We start from the raw sequence: 22,527 nt of genomic DNA on the forward strand, positions 1-22,527 counted from the left end.
ATGCATTATTTCATTTTAGAAATTTATGATAGAAAATAAATTATGCCTTATGATGAAGGTATCAATTGTGCTGAATTGCTTGCATTTTACATTAATCCCTTAACAAGAGACAAGTTTGGTGTTCACTAAACCTTGGTTCACTAATTAAGGGACACAATTGATCCTTTATGAATAAGAAACATAATAAATAATCTAAGCACTCACCACTTCATCACCGTGCTACATTTGTGTCCTAAGGCTTACCATTTTGATTTAACTAGGAAAAAGAAGGTTGAGGTAAAGACAAGAAGGAGAAACGACTATGACAAGCCAAGAGAGAAGGGTCACATGTGCTTAGAAGGGTGTACTGACCTTGGGAAACAAAATCTGCATGCTAGCAACCTTGGAGGTCAAACCTCATGCAACCAATAGGGAAAGGATCCTTGTCAATACTCAACAAAACATGCAGACCGTTCATCTCATGAAGTTACTATGTTGCTTAGCTCAATCTTCACCCTCCATAAGCCATAACCGAACCTCTACTCCCTAAGTGTGTTTTTGTCCAAAGCTTTAGTGTCTTGCCTATAAATGAGTTGAGACACTTCATGAGCTACACATTCATATAAGCTTCCCTTATATTTACAAGTCATTGTCTCACCTTTCACTTAGCCAAAAACACATCCCTTTCCTTATCCAACATCAATATTTCCTTTCTCACACTTCCTTCCACAACAAGACTGAATCTCACCTCATCAAAGCTCATTCTCACTCTTCCTTCTAGTTGAATCCATGGCCTCATCAAGTTCAAGGAGAAGAAAGGGGAAGGAACCAATGGTGGCCGAACCTCCCACCTATGACACCAAGAAGTTTAGATCCCAATTCCATGAGACAAGGTATCATAGGATCATGAAAACAAAACTTGTCATTCATGAGATGGGCCTCAACTTGAAGGAGGGGGAGTATTCCATCATGAGGCGAATTACCAAGGAGAGGAGATGGGAGCTTCTATGTGCACCTCTCACTGACATTAGCACAGTCATGATACGAGAATTTTATGCTAATGTAGTGAAGAAGAGTGGTGACAACCCTCCCTACAAGAGCTTTGTTAGAGGTGTTGAAGTGGACTTTAGCCCAGCCACAATTATGAGAGTTCTGCAGCTGAGAAGAGTAACTTATAGAGAGCCTAGCTTTGATGCTAGAATGCAGGGACAAAATGACCTTGATGAGTTACTGCAGGGAATATGTCTGGCAGGCTCAGATTGGGAAAAAGACTCAAAAGGAAACCCAAGCCACTTGAAGAGACTGGATCTCACTCCTGAGGCCAAGGGGTGGTATGAAATAGTCAAGAGATCTATACTCCCTACTGGAAACACTTCATCAGTCATAGTCAAGCGTGCACTCTTGGTATATTATTTCTTACATGGAGAAGAGATTAATGTTCCACAAATCATAGTTGACAGTATCCAAGAGATGGCAGAAAACACACACAAATCAAGCAAGCTGGGTCATCTAAGCACCATTCTGAGGTTATGCAACAGAGTTGGGGTGCTTTTTGAGGATGAAGATACAGAGAAAGTGACAGTAGGGAAAAGAATCACAAAGAGGAGTATGGAAGGGATGAATGAAGAAGATGACCAAGAGGAGGTAATAGCTCCCACACAGAGAAGGTCACAAAAAAGGGAAGAGCAAACTCAACAAGCTCCTGATGCATTGGAGTTGAGTAAAATGAGAAGAACAATTGAGGAAGTGTGTAGACAACTCATACAGGCACAACAAGTGCAATATCTAGAGCACCAAGAGCAATATTTGAAGGACAAAGAGCAAAATGAAGCTTGGCAACACCGAATGGAAGAGAGACAAGAGAGTTGGCATCAACAATTGATGGCTCAACAACAAGAATTCCAAGCAAGGATTCTTGAAGGGCAGAGTGAACAATCAACAGAATTCCGAGAATCATATGATAAGTTGTACCTGAGTCAGGCCAAATATGGGGAATATACTCACAAATTATATCAATGGAAGAACATTCATCATACTATTAGAGAGACTAGACAAGTGCAGCAAATAGAGCATGAAGAAAATACACAAGCAAAGTTAGATTATTTGACTCACAGTATGCCAGGTCTACATCCACAAATCAAACCATTTGAGCAGTGCCAAGAATTAAGAGACCGATAGAAAGCAAGGACCCAACATTATACAGAGGTAATGTATCAAAGGTTGGAGGCAGCTGGGCTCTCAGGTCTCATAGATCCCATCTGGGATAGAAGGTGCCCTGGTGAAGAAGCTAAAGACTATTCCAAGCTCGGGAGAAGAAAGAAGAAGAAGGGAGAATCAAGCAAAAGCCTGGGGCACAATAACTAGAAGGTGATGATGCTCTTTCATAATTTCAATAAGAAAGATGCATGCCTGAAATATGACATGCCTCCAATTGCCTTTTGTTTTGCATTTTTGCCTAGTAGTTAGCTAGAATAAGTAATCTGCATAAGAATTATCATCCTTCATCACTTTGAATTTTGTTTTGTTTCCCATATGCTTGAATAAAAGAGAAATGTTTGAATTAGGAAGTAAATATCCAATGTTGCATAAGTTAGAATGAAAGTTAGTGGTGGTATTTGTTGATTTAATGCATGGCTCATAAAATAAATGCTGCATAATGGTATGCTCTTTGAAGAAGGAACTAGTTTGCTGTTATAAATACTTGTATCATTAAAGATCCCTTGAGAATGAAATAAAATAGAAAGACAAAGCTAAGAGTGGCAAAGAAAACAAATTATAAGGCTAGGCACTAATAGCTTGGACCCTAGGACACATGCCTATGGTGTTTTGTGCTAGGATATGCTTGGACAAGTAAGTTCTAAGGAGTATTTCAAAACTTGGCCACTTAGATCAACTGATTTGGGATTGCCAACTGAAAGTCCACAATAAAGAGCAACCTAGCTACAAAACACTTAGTTATCCAAAGAGATGCTGGGCATCAATGATCCTAGGAAGAAAAGGGTGAGCCATGTGTCTGTGGTGAAGAAATGTTGAGCAAAATAAAGCCAAAGGCTACTGCAATATTTGCCACCAAGCCTTCAAAGAATAATAAGCTCTCTAAGCAAAACAAAGAAGGAAAAGTAGTAAGGGAATAAGTAAAAATAAAGCCTTATAGCAGCAAACTTAGTGAATCCTTGAGGAAACATCTCTTATGTAACAGCAAGCAATAAATGAGCCATCATTGTCTGCATAAAAACCCCATGAACCAAGTTCAACTATATGCCTAATAAGGATATGCACACTTCTCTGTTTCATTTCATTTACTCTTATGTTTGATACTTGCTTGGGGACAAGCAAGATTTAAGTTTGGTATTGTGATGACAAGTCATCATATGCTAGTTTTGCAAGCATTTTTCACTTGTTTCATTAGTTTTTATACACTTTCTTGCATTGTAAGTTAGTAATTTGGAGTGGAATTGCATGGTTTCTTTGAATCAATCAACCACCCTTTAATTGACACAAAATCATGAAGTTTAAGCTAAAATTAATTGGTTTTAAATGAATTTTAAGCTTTGTGAATTTTGTGATACTTTGATTGGTTGTTTTGATTACTTGTAGGTGAAGAAAAGAAAAAAAATAAGGAAAGCGTAGCCTAAGGAGCATGATCTAAGGAAATAAAGAAAGCGTGCACAAGGAAGAGAAGCGTGGCCCAAGGAAAGAAAAAGCGTGGTTCACACAAAGAGTGAGAGCACAAAGCTCTTGTGGTGCACGAAATTGTGATCTCAGGCAACGGCGCCAAAAACTTGTACGCACGTCTTAATAAATTGTTTTTTATTCACAACTTCGATACAACTAACCAGCAAGTGCACTGGGTCGTCCAAGTAATAAACCTTACGTGAGTAAGGGTCGATCCCACGGAGATTGTTGGTGTGAAGCAAGCTATGGTCACCTTGTAAATCTCAGTCAGGCGGATATCAAAAGGTTATGGAGTTTTTGAAAATAAATGATAAATAGACAGAAAATAAAGATAGAAATACTTATGTAATTCATTGGTGAGAATTTCAGATAAGCGTATAGAGATGCTTTCGTTCCTCTGAATCTCTGCTTTCCCGCTGTCTTTATTTAATCAGTCTTACTCCTTTCTACGGCTGGCTTTATGTAAGGACATCACCGTTGTCAATGGCTACTTTTAATCCTCTCTGGAAAATGGTCTGATGCGCTGTCACTGCATGGCTAATCGTCTGGAGGCATCACCCTTGTCAATGGCTGCATCCTATCCTCTTGTGAAAATGGTCCAAATGCTCTGTCACAGCACGGCTAATCATCTGAGGTTATCGACCATATTGGAATAGGATTCACCCTCCTTTTGCGTCTGTCACTACGCCCAGCACTCGCGAGATTGAAGTTCATCACAGTCATTCAACCCCAGAGTCCTACTCGGAATACCACAGACAAGGTTTAGACTTTCCGGACTCTCATGAATGCCGCCATCAATCTAGCTTATACCACGAAGATTCTGATTAAGAGATCCAAGAGATACTCATTCAATCTAAGGTGGAACGGAAGTGGTTGTCAGGCACGCATTCGTGGGGGAATGATGATGATTGTCACGTTCATCACATTCATGTTGAAGTGCGAATGAATATCTTAGAAGCAGAATAAGTTGAATTGAATAGAAAAATAGTAGTACTTTGCATTAATCTTTGAGGAACAGCAGAGCTCCACACCTTAATCTATGGAGTGCAGAAACTCTACCGTATGAAAATACATAAGTGATAATGGTTCAGGCATGGCCAAATGGCCAGCCCCCATGAAAGTCTAAGATAGCATAAAACTGATCAAAGATGTCTAATACAATAGTAAAAAGTCCTATTTATAATAAACTAGTTACTAGGGTTTACAGAAGTAAGTAATTGATGCATAAATCCACTTTCGGGGCCCACTTGGTGTGTGCTTGGGCTGAGCTTGAATGTTACACGTGTAGAGGTCAATCTTGGAGTTGAACGCCAGTTTGTAACGTATTTCTGGCGTTCAACTCTGGCTTGTGACGTGTTTCTGGCGTTTAACTCCAGACAACAGCGTAGAACTGGTGTTCAACGCCCTTTTACATCATCTAAACTCGGCCAAAGTATAGACTATTATATATTGCTGGAAAGCCCTGGATGTCTACTTTCCAACGCAATTAAAAACGCGCCATTTTGAGTTCTGTAGCTCCAGAAAATCTACTTTGAGTGCAGGGAGGTCAGAATCCAACAGCATCAGCAGTCCTTCTTCAACCTCTGAATCTGATTTTTGCTCAAGTCCCTCAATTTCATCCAGAAAATACCTAAAATTACAGAAAAACACACAAACTCATAGTAAAGTCCAGAAATGTGAATTTAACATAAAAACTAATGAAAACATCCCTAAAAGTAACCATATTCTACTAAAAACATACTAAAAACAATGCCAAAAAGCGTATAAATTATCTGCTCATCACAACACCAAACTTAAATTATTGCTTGTCCCCAAGCAACTGAAAATCAAATAGGATAAAAAGAAGAGAATATACTATAAATTCCAAACTATCAATGAAACATAGCTCCAATTAAATGAGCGGGACTTATAGCTTTTTGCCTCTTGAATAGTTTTGGCATCTCACTTTATCCATTGAAGTTCAGAATGATTGGCATCTATAGGAACTCAGAGTTCAGATAGTGTTATTGATTCTCCTAGTTCAGTATGATGATTCTTGAACACAGCTATTTTATGAGTCTTGGCCGTGGCCCTAAGCACTTTGTTTTCCAGTATTACCACCGGATACATAAATGCCACAGACACATAATTGGGTGAACCTTTTCAGATTGTGACTCAGCTTTGCTAAAGTCCCCGATTAGAGGTGTCCAGGGTTCTTAAGCACACTCTTCTTTTGCTTTGGACCTTGACTTTAACCGCTCAGTCTCAAGTTTTCACTTGACACCTTCACGCCACAAGCACATGGTTAGGGACAGCTTGGTTTAGCCGCTTAGGCCAGGATTTTATTCCTTTAGGCCCTCCTATCCACTGATGCTCAAAGCCTTGGGATCCTTTTTATTTACCCTTGCCTTTTGGTTTTAAGGGTTATTGGCTTTTTGCTCTTGCCTCTTGGTTTTAAGAGCTTTTGGCTTTTTCTGCTTGCTTTTTATTTTTATTTTTTTTCTTTTTTTTTCTGCAAGCTTTGTTCTCTGCTGCTTTTTCTTGCTTCAAGAATAATTTTTATGATTTTTCATATTATCAAATAACATGTCTCCTTATCATCATTCTTTCAAGAGCCAACATATTTAACATTCTTAAACAACAACTTCAAAAGACATATGCACTGTTCAAGCATTCATTCAGAAAACAAGAAGCATTGTCACCACATCAATATAATTAAACTAAGTTCAAGGATAAATTCGAAACTCATGTACTTCTTGTTCTTTTGAATTAAAACAGTTTTCATTTAAGAGAGGTGATGGATTCATAGAAAAATTCATAACTTTAAGACAAAGTTACTAAATACTAATGATCATGTAATGAAGACACAAACATGGATAAGCACTTAACATAGAAAACGAAAAACAGAGAATGTAAGAACAAGGAATGAGTCCACCTTAGTGATGGTGGCGTTTCCTTCTTGAGGAACCAACGATGTCCTTGAGCTCTTCTATGTCTCTTCCATGTCTTTGTTGCTCCTCCCTCATTGCTTTTTGATCTTCTCTTATTTCATGAAGGATGATGGAGTGCTCTTGATGTTCCACCCTTAATTGTCCCATGTTGGAACTTAATTCTCATAGGGAGGTGTTGATTTGCTCCCAATAATTTTGTGGAGGAAAATGCATTTGAGGCATCTCTGGGATCTCATGGTGATGAGCTTCATGCGTCTCTTGAGATCCATGAATGGGCTCTCTTGCTTGCTCCATCCTTTTCTTAGTGATGGGCTTCTCTTCCTTAATGGGAATGTCTCCTTCTGTGAAAGCTCTAGCTGAGTAACATATATGGCAAATAAGATGAGGAAAAGCTAGCCTTGCCCCAGGAGAGGGCTTTTCGGCTATTTTGTAGAGTTCAAGGGAGATGACTTCATGAACTTCTACTTCCTCTCCAATCATGATGCTATGAATCATGATGGCCCGATCCACAGTAACTTCAGATCGGTTGCTAGTGGGGATGATGGAGCGTTGGATGAACTCCAACCATCCTCTAGCCACAGGCTTGAGGTCCAGTCTTCTTAATTGAACCGGCTTGCTGGTGCACGAAATTGTGTTCCATGTTCTTTGTACTTGTGTGAGAGTAACAATATATAATTGTATTGAATCCTCATTGTGGCTCTATGTGTGGACACAACTTCGGTACAACTGACCAGCAAGTGCACTGGGTCGTCCAAGTAATACCTTACGTGAGTAAGGGTCGAATCCCACGGAGATTGTTGGTATGAAGCAAGCTATGGTCATCTTGTAAATCTCAGTCAGGCGGATTTAAACATGATACTTGATTAGATTAAAATAAACAATAAAAGGGATAGAGATACTTATGTAAATCATTGGTAGGAATTTCAGATAAGCGAATAGAGATGCTTTTCGTTCCTCTGAACCTCTGTTTTCCTGCTATCTTCATCCAATCAGTCTCACTCCTTTCCATGGCTGGCTTTATGTGATACATCACCACTGTCAATGGCTACTTTCGGTCATCTCACGGGAAAATGATCCAATGCCATGTCACGGCACGGCTAATCGTCTGGAGATATCACCCTTGTCAATGGCTTCATCTTATCCTCTCAGTGAATAATATGCTCACGCACCCTGTCACGGCACGGCTATTCATCTGTCGGTTCTCGATCATGCCGGAATAGGATTTACTATCCTTTTGCGTCTGTCACTAACGCCCTGCAATCGCGAGTTAGGAGCTCGTCACAGTCATTCAATCACTGAATCCTACTCGGAATACCACAGACAAGGTTTAGACTTTCCGGATTCTCTTGAATGCCGCCATCATTCTAGCTTACGCCACGAAGATTCTGGTTAGGAGATCTAAGAGATATTCATTCTAGCTTAATTCATGTATAACAGAAGTGTTTGTCAGGCACGCGTTCATAAGGGAGAAGGATGATGAGCGTCACACATAATCATCACCTTCATCACGTTCTTGGGTGCGAATGGATATCTTAGAAGAGAAATAAGAAGATTTGGATAGAAAACAGTAGTACTTTGCATTAATCTTTGAGGAACAGCAGAGCTCCACACCTTAATCTATGGAGTGTAGAAACTCTACCGTATGAAAATACATAAGTGAAGGTCCAGGCATGGCCGTGTGGCCAGCCCCCTTGAATGTGATCACAGGATCAAAATACAATCCAGGATCTAAAGATGGTCGAAAATACTTCTAATACAATAGTAAGAGGTCCTATTTATAGTAAACTAGTCACTAGGGTTTACATGAGTAAGTAATTGATGCATAAATCCACTTCCGGGGCCCACTTGGTGTGTGTTTGGGCTGAGCTTAAGTGTTCCACGTGCAGAGGCCATTTGTGGAGTTGAACGCCAATTTCTGTGCCAGTTTGGGCGTTCAACTTTGGTTTTGGATCCTTTTCTGGCGCTGGACGCCAGATTTGGGCAGAAGGCTGGCGTTGAACGCCAGTTTACGTCGTCAATTCTTGGCCAAAGTATGGACTATTATATATTTCTGGAAAGCCCTGGATGTCTACTTTCCAACGCAATTAGAAGCGCGCCATTTCGAGTTCTGTAGCTCCAGAAAATCCACTTTGAGTGCAGGGAGGTCAGAATCCAACAGCATCAGTAGTCCTTTTTCAACCTCTGAATCTGATTTCTGCTCTAGTCCCTCAATTTCAGCCAGAAAATACCTGAAATCACAGAAAAATACACAAAATCATAGTAAAGTCCAGAAATGTGAATTTAACATAAAAACTAATGAAAACATCCCTAAAAGTAACTAGATCCTACTAAAAACATACTAAAAACAATGCCAAAAACGTATAAATTATCCGCTCATCACAACACCAAACTTAAATTGTTGCTTGTCCCCAAGCAACTGAAAATCAAATAGGATAAAAAGAAGAGAATATACTATAAATTCCAAACTATCAATGAAACAGAGCTTCAATCATATGAGCGGGACTTATAGCTTTTTGCCTCTTGAATTATTTTGGCATCTCACTTTATCCATTGAGGTTCAGAATGATTGGCATCTATAGGAACTTCAGATTTCGAATAGTGTTATTGACTCTCCTAGTTCAGTATGATGATTCTTGAACACAGCTTTTTTATGAGTCTTGGCCGTGGCCCTAAGCACTTTGTTTTCCAGTATTACCACCGGATACATAAATGCCACAGACACATAATTGGGTGAACCTTTTCAGATTGTGACTCAGCTTTGCTAAAGTCCCCAATTAGAGGTGTCCAGGGTTCTTAAGCACACTCTTTGTTTTTGCTTTGGACCTTGACTTTAACCGCTCAGTCTCAAGTTTTCACTTGACACCTACACGCCACAAGCACATGGTTAGGGACAGCTTGGTTTAGCCGCTTAGACCAGGATTTTATTCCTTTAGGCCCTCCTATCCACTGATGCTCAAAGCCTTGGGATCCTTTTTATTTGCCCTTGCCTTTTGGTTTTAAGGGTTATTGGCTTTTTCTGCTTGTTTTTTCTTTTTCTTTCTGTTTTTTTTTTTTGCCTGTTTTTTTTTTTTCTATTTTTTTCTGCAAGCTTTGTTCTTTGCTGCTTTTTCTTGCTTCAAGAATCATTTTTATGATTTTTCAGATTATCAAATAACATGTCTCCTAGTCATCATTCTTTCAAGAGCCAACATATTTAACATTCTTAAACAACAACTTCAAAAGACATATGCACTGTTCAAGCATACATTCAGAAAACAAGAAGCATTGTCACCACATCAATATAATTAAGCTAAGTTTAAGGATAAATTCGAAACTCATGTATTTCTTGTTCTTTTGAATTAAAACATTTTTCATTTAAGAGAGGTGATGGATTCATAGGACATTTATAACTTTAAGACATAGTTACTAACTACTAATGATCATGTAATGAAGACATAAACACAGATAAGCACATAACATAGAAAACGAAAAACAGAGAGAGTAAGAACAAGGAATGAGTCCACCTTAGTGATGTCCTTGAGCTCTTCTATGTCTCTTCCTTGTCTTTGCTGCTCCTCCTTTATTGCTTTTAGATCTTCTCTGATTTCATGAAGGATGATGGAGTGCTCTTGATGTTCCACCCTTAGTTGCTTCCAATAATTGTGTGGAAGAAAATGTATCCCCTGAGGTATCTCAGGGATCTCTTGATTTGCAGTCAAATGTTCTACCACTGAGCTATAGACCCTTGATGGAAGCTTTTGTCTTTCCTTTCCTCTTTCTAGAGGTTTCTCTGGCTTTAGGTGCCATCAATGGTTATGGAAAAAAAACAAAAAAGCTATGCTTTTACCACACCAAACTTAGAATGTTGCTCGCCCTCGAGCAAAAGAAGACGGAATAGATGAAGAAGAAGATGTGGAAATAAAAACTAGGATTATGAGGAGGTAAAGTGGGGATCCTGTGGGGTCCACAGATCTTGGGGTGTCAAGGCATTTACATCCCTGCACCAATTTAGGCATGCAAAATGCCCTTGCACACAACTCTGGGCGTTCAGCGCCAGGTTGGTGCCCATTTTGGGCGTTCAACGCCCCTTTGCTGCCATTTCTGGCGTTGAATGCCAGAACCATGCTTGTTCTGGGCGTTCAGCGCCAGGATGCTCCCATTCTGGGCGTTCAGCGCCAGAACTATGCTCTGTTCTGGCGTTTGAACGCCAGACAGATGCTCCTCCAGGGTGTGATTTTTCTTCTGCTGTTTTTGATTCCGTTTTTGATTTTTTTGTTTATTTTGTGACTCCACATGATCATGAACTTAAGAAAACATGAAAAACAATAAAAATAAGAATTAGATACACATTGGGTTGCCTCCCAACAAGCGCTTCTTTAATGTCAATAGCTTGACAGTGGGCTCTCATGGAGCCTCACAGATGTGCAGAGCTTTGTTGAGACTCTCCAACACCAAACTTAGAGTTTGGATATGGGAGTTCAACACCAAACTTAGAGTTTGGTTGTGGCCTCCCAACACCAAACTTAGAGTTTGACTGTGGGGGCTCTGGTTGACTCTGCTTTGAGAGAAGCTTTTCATGCTTCCTCTTCATGGTTGCAGAGGGAGGTCCTTGAGTTTTAAACACAAGGGAGTCCTCATTCCATTGGAGGACTATTTCACCTCTGTCAACATCAATCACAGCTCTTGCTGTGGCCAGGAAAGGTCTTCCTAGGATGATGGATTCATCCTCTTCCTTTCCAGTATCCAGGACTATGAAATCAGCAGGGATGTAAAGGCCTTCAACCTTTACTAACACGTCCTCTACTTGTCCATAAGCCTGTTTTCTAGAGCTGTCTGCCATCTCTAATGAGATTTTAGCAGCTTGCACCCCATAGATTCCCAATTTCTCTATTACAGAGAGGGGCATGAGGTTTATTCCTGAACCAAGGTCACACAGAGCCTTAAAGACCATGGTGCCTATGGTGCAAGGTATTATGAACTTTCCAGGATCCTGTCTCTTCTGAGACAATGTCAGTTGATCCAGATCACTTAGTTCATTGATGAACAAGGGAGGTTCAACTTCCCAAGCATCAATGCCAAATAATTTGGCATTCAGCTTCATGATTGCACCAAGAAACTTGGCAGTTTGCTCTTCAGTAACATCCTCATTCTCTTCAGAAGAGGAATACTCATCAGAGCTCATGAAGGGTATAAGGAGGTTCAATGGAATCTCTATGGTCTCTAGATGAGCCTCAGAGTCCTTTGGTTCCTCAGAGGGAAGCTCCTTATTAACCACTGGACGTCCCAGGAGGTCTTCCTCCTTGGGGTTCACGTCCTCTCCTCTCCTCACAGGTTCGGCCATGGCGCTTATGTCAATGGCCTTGCACTCTCCTTTTGGGTTCTCTTCTGTATTGCTTGGGAGAGTACTAGGAGGGATTTCAGTGATCCTTTTACTCAGCTGGCCCACTTGTGCTTCCAGATTTCTAATGGAAGACCTTGTTTCATTCATGAAACTTACAGTGGCCTTTGATAGATCAGAGACTAAATTTGCTAAATTAGAGGCATTTTGTTCAGAGTTCTCTGTCTGTTGCTGAGTTGATGATGGAAAAGGCTTGCTATTGCTAAACCTATTTCTTCCACCATTATTAAAGCTTTGTTGGGGCTTTTGATCCTTCCATGAGAAATTTGGATGATTTCTCCATGTTGAGTTATAGGTGTTTCCATAAGGTTCACCCAAGTAATTTACCTCTGCTATTGCAGGGTTCTCAGGATCATAGGCTTCTTCTTCAGAAGATGCCTCTTGAGTACTGTTGGATGCAGCTTGCATTCCATGCAGACTCTGAGAAATCATATTGACTTGCTGAGTCAATATTTTATTCTGAGCCAATATGGCATTCAGAGTATCAACCTCAAGAACTCCCTTCTTCATAGGCGTCCCATTACTCACAGGATTCCTTTCAGAAGTGTACATGAACTGGTTATTAGCAACCATGTCAATGAGTTCTTGAGCTTCTGCAGGCATTTTCTTTAGGTGAATGGATCCACCTGCAGAAGTGTCCAGTGACATCTTAGATAACTCAGACAGACCATCATAGAATATATCCAGGATGGTCCATTCTGAAAGCATGTTAGAAGGACACTTTTTGGTCAACTGTTTGTATCTTTCCCAAGCTTCATAGAGGGATTCACCTTCTTTCTGCCTGAAGGTTTGAACATCAGCTCTAAGCTTGCTCAGCTTTTGAGGAGGAAAGTACTTGGCTAAGAAAGCCGTGACCAGCTTATCCCAAGAGTTCAGGCTGTCTTTGGGTTGAGAATCCAACCATAATCTAGCTCTGTCTCTTACAGCAAAAGGGAAAAGCATAAGCCTGTAGACTTCAGGATCTACTCCATTAGTCTTAACAGTATCACATATCTGCAAGAATTCAGTTAAGAACTGAAAAGGATCTTTAGATGGAAGTCCATGAAACTTGCAGTTCTGCTGCATCAGAGAAACTAACTGAGGTTTCAGCTCAAAGTTGTTTGCTCCAATGGCAGGAATGGAGATGCTTCTTCCATGTAAATTGGAATTAGGTGCAGTAAAGTCACCAAGCATTCTCCTTGCATTGTTGTTGGGTTCGGCTGCCATCTCCTTTATTTGTTCGAAATTTTCAATCAAGTTGTCTCTGGATTGTTGTAATTTAGCTTCTCTTAATTTTCTCTTCAGAGTCCTTTCAGGTTCTGGATCAGCTTCAACAAGAATGCCTTTTTCTCTGTCCCTGCTCATAAGAAAGAGGAGAGAAAAAGAAAAGAAGAGAAATCCTCTATGTCACAGTAAAGAGGTTCCTTATTGTTAGTAGAAAAGAAGAAGAAGAAATTCGAACACAGATAGAGGAGGGGGTTCGAATTTGGTGATGATGTGAGGAAGAGATGTTAGTTAATGAATGAATAAATAGAATAGGATGAGAGAGAAGGAGGGATTTTTCGAAAATTATTTTTGAAAAGGAGTTAGTGATTTTTGAAAATAGTTTTTGAAAAATATTTAGTATTTTTTTTTCGAAAATTTTTTGAAATAAAAAAAAATAAAAATAATTAGTTAATTAAAAAGAAATTTTTGAAAAAGGGGGAGGTATTTTCGAAAATTAGAATTAGTTAGGTGGTTTTGAAAAAGTTAAGAAACAAACAAAAAGTTAGTTAGTTAGTTGAAACAAATTTTGAAAACCAATTTTGAAAAGATAAGTAGTTAGGAGGTTAGGAAAGATATTTTGAAAAGATATTTTTGAAAAAGATAAGATAAGAAGATATTTTGAAAAGATATGATAGAAATTAGTTTTGAAAAAGATTTGATTTTTAAAATCTCAATTAATGACTTGATTCATAAGAAATCACAAGATATGATTCTAGAACTTAAAGTTTGAATCTTTCTTAACAAGTAAGTAACAAACTTGAAATTTTTGAATCAAAACATTAATTGCTATTGTTATTTTCGAAAATTATGATATAAAATAAGAAAAAGATTTTTGAAAAATATTTTTGGAATTTTCGAAAATAACTAAGAAATTTGAAAAAGATTTGATTTTTGAAAAAGATTTTGAAAAAGATAAGATTTTCAAATTGAAAATTTGATTTGACTCATGAGAAATAATTTGATTTTTAAAAATTTTTGAAAAAGTCAACTCAATTTTCGAATTTGATGAGAGAAAAAAGGAAAGATATTTTTTTGATTTTTTGAAATTTTTATGAAAAACATGAAAATTATGCAATGCATGAAATTTTTAGATCAAAACATGTGATGCATGCAAGAATGCTATGAATGTCAAGATGAACACCAAGAACACTTTGAATGTCAAGATGAACATCAAGACACAATTTTGAAAAATTTTTAATGCAAAGAAAACATGCAAGACACCAAACTTAGAATTCTTTAATGCTTAGACACTAAGAATTCAAAAATGCATATGATAAACATGAAAAGACACAAAACAAAAAAAATCATCAAGATCAAACAAGAAGACTTACCAAGAACAACTTGAAGATCATGAAGAACACTATGAATGCATGAATTTTCGAAAAATGCAAGATGCATATGCAAGTGACACCAAACTTATAACATGACTCAAGACTCAAACAAGAAACACAAAATATTTTTTATTTTTATGATTTTATAATTTTTTTGGATTTTTATTTTATTTTTTTTGAAAATTATATGAAAAAGAAAAATAAGGATTCCAAAATTTTTAATATGAATTCCAGGAATCTAGCATTCTTAGTCTAAAGCTTCAGTCCAGGAATTAGACATGGCTCACTAGCCAGCCAAGCTTTCAATGAAAGCTCCGGTCCAAAACACTAGACATGGCCAATGGCCAGCCAAGCTTCAGCATGTAATTCAGATATGACATGCCTGACATACCCATTACCAAACGAATAGACATGGCTTTACAGCCAGCCAGGCTTCAGCATGCATCATGAAACACTAGAATTCATTCTTAAAAATTTTGAAGCCATAGAATAATTTATTTTTGAAAACATTTTTATTTTTTTTCGAAAACAGATGAGAAGATTTTAGAAATATTTTTGAAAAATTTTTGAAAATAAAATAAAAAGAAAATTACCTAATCTGAGCAACAAGATAAACCGTTAGTTGTCCAAACTCAAACAATCCCCGGCAACGGCGCCAAAAACTTGGCGTTGTTGCCGGATCAGACTTGGCACTGATGTTACCGGACCAAAAGCTTGCCGAAAACTCAAACAATCCCCGGCAACGGCGCCAAAAACTTGGTGCACGAAATTGTGTTCCATGTTCTTTGTACTTGTGTGAGAGTAACAATATATAATTGTATTGAATCCTCATTGTGGCTCTATGTGTGGACACAACTTCGGTACAACTGACCAGCAAGTGCATTGGGTCGTCCAAGTAATACCTTACGTGAGTAAGGGTCGAATCCCACGGAGATTGTTGGTATGAAGCAAGCTATGGTCATCTTGTAAATCTCAGTCAGGTGGATTTAAACATGATACTTGATTAGATTAAAATAAACAATAAAAGGGATAGAGATACTTATGTAAATCATTGGTAGGAATTTCAGATAAGCGAATAGAGATGCTTTTCGTTCCTCTGAACCTCTGCTTTCCTGCTATCTTCATCCAATCAGTCTCACTCCTTTCCATGGCTGGCTTTATGTGATACATCACCACTGTCAATGGCTACTTTTGGTCATCTCACGGGAAAATGATCCAATGCCCTGTCACGGCACGGCTAATCGTCTGGAGGCATCACCCTTGTCAATGGCTTCATCTTATCCTCTCAGTGAATAATATGCTCACGCACCCTGTCACGGCACGGCTATTCATCTGTCGGTTCTCGATCATGCCGGAATAGGATTTACTATCCTTTTGCGTCTGTCACTAACGCCCTGCAATCGCGAGTTAGGAGCTCGTCACAGTCATTCAATCACTGAATCCTACTCGGAATACCACAGACAAGGTTTAGACTTTCCAGATTCTCTTGAATGCCGCCATCATTCTAGCTTACGCCACGAAGATTCTGGTTAGGAGATCTAAGAGATATTCATTCTAGCTTAATTCATGTAGAACAGAAGTGTTTGTCAGGCACGCGTTCATAAGGGAGAAGGATGATGAGCGTCACACATAATCATCACCTTCATCACGTTCTTGGGTGCGAATGGATATCTTAGAAGAGAAATAAGAAGATTTGGATAGAAAACAGTAGTACTTTGCATTAATCTTTGAGGAACAGCAGAGCTCCACACCTTAATCTATGTAGTGTAGAAACTCTACCGTATGAAAATACATAAGTGAAGGTCCTGGCATGGCTGTGTGGCCAGCCCCCTTGAATGTGATCACAGGATCAAAATACAATCCAGGATCTAAAGATGGTCGAAAAGACTTCTAATACAATAGTAAGAGGTCCTATTTATAGTAAACTAGTCACTAGGGTTTACATGAGTAAGTAATTGATGCATAAATCCACTTCCAGGGCCCACTTGGTGTGTGTTTGGGCTGAGCTTAAGTGTTCCACGTGCAGAGGCCATTTGTGGAGTTGAACGCCAGTTTCTGTGCCAGTTTGGGCGTTCAACTCTGGTTTTGGATCCTTTTCTGGCGCTGGACGCCAGATTTGGGCAGAAGGCTGGCGTTGAACGCCAGTTTACGTCGTCAATTCTGGGCCAAAGTATGAACTATTATATATTGCTGGAAAGCCCTGGATGTCTACTTTCCAACGCAATTCGAAGCGCGCCATTTCGAGTTCTGTAGCTCCAGAAAAGCCACTTTGAGTGCAGGGAGGTCAGAATCCAATAGCATCAGTAGTCCTTTTTCAACCTCTGAATCTGATTTCTGCTCAAGTCCCTCAATTTCAGCCAGAAAATACCTGAAATCACAGAAAAACACACAAACTCATAGTAAAGTCCAGAAATGTGAATTTAACATAAAAACTAATGAAAACATCCCTAAAAGTAACTAGATCCTACTAAAAACATACTAAAAACAATGCCAAAAAGCGTATAAATTATCCGCTCATCACTTGCCTTTGGAGTCAATCTTCCATTGAGCTCCTTCCACACATATGTCCATGAGGACTTGTTGCAACCTTTGATTAAAGTTGACCCTTCTAGTGTAGGGGCGTGCATCTCCTTGCATCATAGGCAAGTTAAACGCCAACCTCACATTTTCCGGACTAAAATCTAAGTATTTCCCCCGAACCATTGTAATATAATTCTTTGGGTTTGGGTTCTTACTTTGATCATGGTTTCTAGTGATCCATGCATTGGCATAGAACTCTTGAACCATTAGGATGCCGACTTGTTGGATGGGGTTTGTTAGAACTTCCCAACCTCTTCTTTGGATTTCATGTCGGATCTCTGGATACTCATTCTTTTTGAGCTTGAAAGGGACCTCGGAGATCACTTTCTTCTTGACCACAACATCATAGAAGTGGTCTTGATGAGCTTTGGAGATGAATCTTTCCATCTCCCATGACTCGGAGGTGGAAGCTTTTGTCTTCCCTTTCCCTTTTCTAGAGGATTCTCCGGTCTTGGGTGCCATCAATGGTAATGGAAAAACAAAAAGCTTATGCTTTTACCACACCAAACTTAGAATATTGCTCGCCCTCGAGCAAGAAAAGAAAGAATAGATGAAGAAGAAGAAGAAGAAGAAGATATGGAGGAGAGGGGGGAGGGGTGTATTCGACTAAGAAGGGGAAGAGAGGGTTGTGTTCTGTGAAAATGAAGAAGAATGGAGGGCTTTATATAGGGAAGGGGGGGTAAGGTTCGACCATAAGGGTGGGTTTTGGGTGGGAAATTGATTTTGAATTTTGAAGGTAGGTGGGGTTTATGAGGTAGGTTTATGGGGAAGAGTGGATGGATGTGAGTGGTAAAGTGGTTATAGGGAAGAGAGATTGAGGTGATTGGTGAAGAGTTTTCGAGAAGAGTGTTTATGGGATTGTGTGAAAGAGGGGTGAGAAGAAGTGAGTGGAGGTAGGTGGGGATCCTGTGGGATCCACAGATCCTGAGGTGTTCAAGGATTTACAACCTTGCACCAAATTAGGCATGCAAAATGCCCTTGCACACAACTCTGGGTGTTCAGCGCCAGATTGGTGCTTGTTCTGGGCGTTGAACGCCCATTTGTTGCCCATTTCTGGCGTTGAACGCCAAAACCATGCTTGTTCTGGGCGTTCAACGCCAGCTCTTCTCCAGGGTGCAATTCTGGCATTCAAACGCCCAGATGCTGCCCATTTTGGGCATTCAGCACCAGAACCATGCTCTGTTCTGGCGTTGAACGCCATCCAGATGCTTCTTACTGGCGTTTAAACGCCAGTGAGGTCTTCCTCCAGGGTGTGATTTTTCTTCTGCTATTTTTGATTCCGTTTTCAATTTTTATATTTATTTTGTGACTCCACATGATCATGAACCTAATAAAACATGAAAGAACAAGAAAAATAAAATTAGATAAATAAAAAATTGGGTTGCCTCCCAACAAGTGCTTCTTTAATGTCAATAGCTTGACAGTGGGCTCTCATGGGGCCTCATAGATGTTCAGAGCATTGTTGAGACTTCCCAACACCAAACTTAGAGTTTGGTTGTGGCCTCCCAACACCAAACTTAGAGTTTGACTGTGGGGGCTTTGGTTGACTCTGTTTTGAGAGAAGCTTACTGTGCCTCTTTTCCATGTTTTTACAGAAGGGTAACCTTGAGTTGTAAATACAAGGGAGTCCTCATTCAATTGAAGGACTAATTTACCTCTGTTAACATCAATCACAGCTCTTGCTGTGGCTAGGAAAGGTCTTCCAAGGATGATGGATTCATCCTCATCCTTCCCAGTATCAAGGATTATGAAATCAGCAGGGATGTAAAGGCCTTCAACCTTTACTAACATGTCCTCTACTTGTCCATAAGCCTATTTTCTTGAATTGTCTGCCATCTCTAATGAGATTTTAGTAGCTTGCATCCCAAAGATTCCCAGTTTCTCTATTACAGAGAGGGGCATGAGGTTTATCCCTGAACCAAGGTCACACAGAGCCTTTTCAAAGATCATGTTGCCTATGGTACAAGTTATTACGAACTTTCCAGGATCCTGTTTCTTCTGAGGCAATGTCAGTTGATCCAGATCACTTAGTTCATTGGTGAACAAGGGAGGTTCATCTTCCCAAGTCTCAATACCAAATAATTTGGCATTCAGCTTCATGATTGCACCAAGGTACTTGGTAACTTGCTCTTCAGTAACATCCTCATTCTCTTCAGAAGAGGAATACTCATCAGAGCTCATGAATGGCATAAGGAGGTTCAATGGAATCTCTATGTTCTCTAGATGAGTCTCAGATTCCTTTGGTTCCTCAGAGGGAAACTCGTTATTGATCATTGGACGTCCCAGGAGGTCTTCCTCACTGAGATTTATGTCCTTCTCTTCCTCTCCAGGTTCGGCCATGGTGGTTATGTCAATGGCCTTGCACTCTCCTTTTGGATTTTCTTCTGTATTGCTTGGGAGAGTACTAGGAGGGATTTCAGTGATCCTTTTACTCAGCTGGCCCACTTGTGCTTCCAAATTTCTAATGGAGGATCTTGTTTCATTCATGAAACTCACAGTGGCCTTAGATAGATCAGAGACTATATTTGCTAAGCTAGATGGATTCTGCTCAGAATTCTCTGTCTGTTGTTGAGTGGATGATGGAAAAGGTTTACTATTGTTAAACCTATTTCTTCCACCATTATTAAAGCCTTGTTGAGGCTTTTGTTGATCCTTCCATGAGAGATTTGGGTGATTTCTCCATGAGGGGTTATAGGTGTTTCCATAAGGTTCACCCATGTAATTCACATCTGCTATTGCAGGGTTTTCAGGATCATAAGCTTCTTCTTCAGAAGATGCCTCTTGAGTACTGTTGGATGCAGCTTGCATTCCATTCAGACTCTGAGAAATCATATTGACCTGTTGGGTCAATAATTTGTTCTGAGCCAATATGGCATTCAGAGTATCAATTTTAAGAACTCCCTTCTTCTGAGGCGTCCCATTACTCACAGGATTCCTCTCAGAAGTGTACATGAGCTGGTTATTAGCAACCATGTCAATGAGTTCTTGAGCTTCTGCAGGCGTTTTCTTTAGGTGAATGGATCCACCTGCAAAAGTATCCAATGACATCTTAGCTAATTCAGACAGACCATCATAGAATATATCCAGGATGCTCCATTCTGAAAGCATGTCAGAAGGACACTTTTTGGTCAGTCCTTTGTATCTCTCCCAAGCTTCATAGAGGGATTCACCTTCTTTCTGTCTGAATGTCTGGACATCCACTCTAAGCTTACTCAGCTTTTGAGGAGGAAAGAACTTGGCTAAGAAAGCCTTGACCAGCTTATCCCAAGAGTTCAGGCTATCCTTAGGTTGAGAGTCCAACCATACTCTAGCTTTATCTCTTACAGCAAAAGGGAAAAGCATGAGCCTGTAGACTTCAGGATCTACTCCATTAGTCTTAACAGTATCACATATCTGCAAGAATTCAGTTAAGAACTGAAAAGGATCTTCAAATGGAAGTCCATGAAACTTGCAGTTCTGCTGCATCAGAGAAACTAATTGAGGTTTAAGCTCAAAATTGTTTGCTCCAATGGCAGGAATGGAGATGCTTCTTCCATGTAAATTGGAATTAGGTGCAGTAAAGTCACCAAGCATCCTCCTTGCATTATTATTATTTTCGGCTGCCATCTCCTCTTCCTGTTCGAAAATTTCTGAAAGGTGCTTGCTGGATTGTTGTAATTTAGCTTCTCTTAGTTTCCTCTTCAGAGTCCTTTCAGGTTCTGGATCTGCTTCAACAAGAATGTTCTTGTCCTTGCTCCTGCTCATATGAAAAAGAGGGACAAAAAAATAATAATAATAGGGGTCCTTTTTACCATAGTATAGAGGTCCCTGTGTGAGTAGAAGAAAAGAAGAAGAAAAAATTCGAACACAGATGGAAGAGGGGGTTCGAATTTGGGTGAGATGAAGTGTTAGTAGATGAATAAATAAATAGAAGGAGATAAGAGAGAGAGATAATTTTCGAAAATAATTTTTGAAAAAGAGTTAGTGATTTTCGAAAATAGTTTTTGAAAAAGGTTAGTAATTTTCGAGAATTAAAATCAAAAATTAAAATAATTAGTTAATTAAAAAGAAATTTTGAAAAAGAGGGAAGATATTTTTGAAAATTAGAGAGAGAGGGAGTTAGTTAGGTAGTTTTGAAAAAAATAAGAAACAAACAAAAAGTTAGTTAGTTAGTTGAAACAAATTTGAAAATCAATTTTGAAAAGATAAGAAGATAAGAAGTTAGAAAGGATATTTTAAAATCAAATTTTGAAAAAGATAAGATAAAGAGATATTTTTGAAAAGATATGATTGAAATTAGTTTTGAAAAAGATTTGATTTTTAAAATCACAATTAATGATTCGATTCACAAGAAATCACAAGATATGATTCTAGAACTCAAAGTTTGAATCTTTCTTAACAAGCAAGTAACAAACTTGAAATTTTTGAATCAAAACATTAATTGATGATGTTATTTTCGAAAATTAGGAGATAAAGATAAGAAAAAGATTTTTGAAAAAGATTTTTAAAATTTTCGAAAATAAATAAGAAAAATGAAAAAGATTTTATTTTTGAAAAAGATAAGATTTTTAAATTGAAAATTTGATTTGACTCATAAAAACAACTAGATTTTAAAAAGTTTTGAAAAAGTCAACTCAAATTTTCGAAATTTATGAGTGAAAAAGGGAAAGATATTTTTTTGATTTTTGAATTTTTAATGATGAGAGGGAAAAACATGAAAAAGACTCAATGCATGAAAATTTTGAATCAAAACAATGAATGCATGCAAGAATGCTATGAATGTCAAGATGAACACCAAGAACACTTTAAATGTTAAGATGAACATCAAGAACTTATTTTTGAAAAATTTTTAATGCAAAGAAAACATGCAAGACACCAAACTTAAAAATTTTTCATGTATAGACACTATGAATGCAAGAATGCATATGAAAAACAAGAAAAGACACAAAACATGAAAACATCAAGATCGAACAAGAAGACTTACCAAGAACAACTTGAAGATCATGAAGAACACTATGAATGCATGAATTTTTCGAAAAATGCAAGATGAATATGCAATTGACACCAAACTTTCAACTTGACTCAAGACTCAAACAAGAAACATGAAATATTTTTTATTTTTATGATTTTATAATTTTTTTGGTATTTTTGTATATTTTTTTTCGAAAAAACATATAGGAAAAAGAAAATAAGGATTTCAAAATTTTTTTAATAAGAATTCCAGGAATCTTGTATTCTTAGTCTAAAGCTCCAATCCGAGGGTTAGGCATGGCTTAATAGCCAGCCAAGCTTTAGTATGTAACTCAGACATGCCACGGCTGACATTCCAATTAACTTGCCTCTATGCTGATGGTTGGAAGTCCCTATCCAAAAGAATTAGACATGACTTTACAGCCAGCCAGGCTTCAACATGCTTCATGAAACTCTAGAA

At 38.7% G+C, this 22,527-nt stretch overlaps 2 non-coding genes across 2 annotated transcripts; both read left to right on the top strand.

Annotated features, from left to right (window-relative positions):
• The first annotated feature begins 12,663 nt into the window (after nucleotides 1-12,663).
• LOC148545907 (small nucleolar RNA R71) lies at nucleotides 12,664-12,771 on the top strand. Its single transcript, XR_015901034.1, has one exon. It is a non-coding gene; the product is annotated as a small nucleolar RNA R71 (small nucleolar RNA).
• A 7,448-nt stretch (nucleotides 12,772-20,219) lies between these two features.
• Nucleotides 20,220-20,327, top strand: LOC148545908 (small nucleolar RNA R71). The gene has a single exon (XR_015902124.1). It is a non-coding gene; the product is annotated as a small nucleolar RNA R71 (small nucleolar RNA).
• The last annotated feature ends 2,200 nt before the right edge of the window (nucleotides 20,328-22,527 follow it).

Source organism: Arachis ipaensis, chromosome B9 (genome assembly GCF_059453495.1).
Source record: "Arachis ipaensis isolate K30076 ecotype BB chromosome B9, ASM5945349v1, whole genome shotgun sequence".
Classification (NCBI taxonomy): Eukaryota; Viridiplantae; Streptophyta; class Magnoliopsida; order Fabales; family Fabaceae; genus Arachis; species Arachis ipaensis.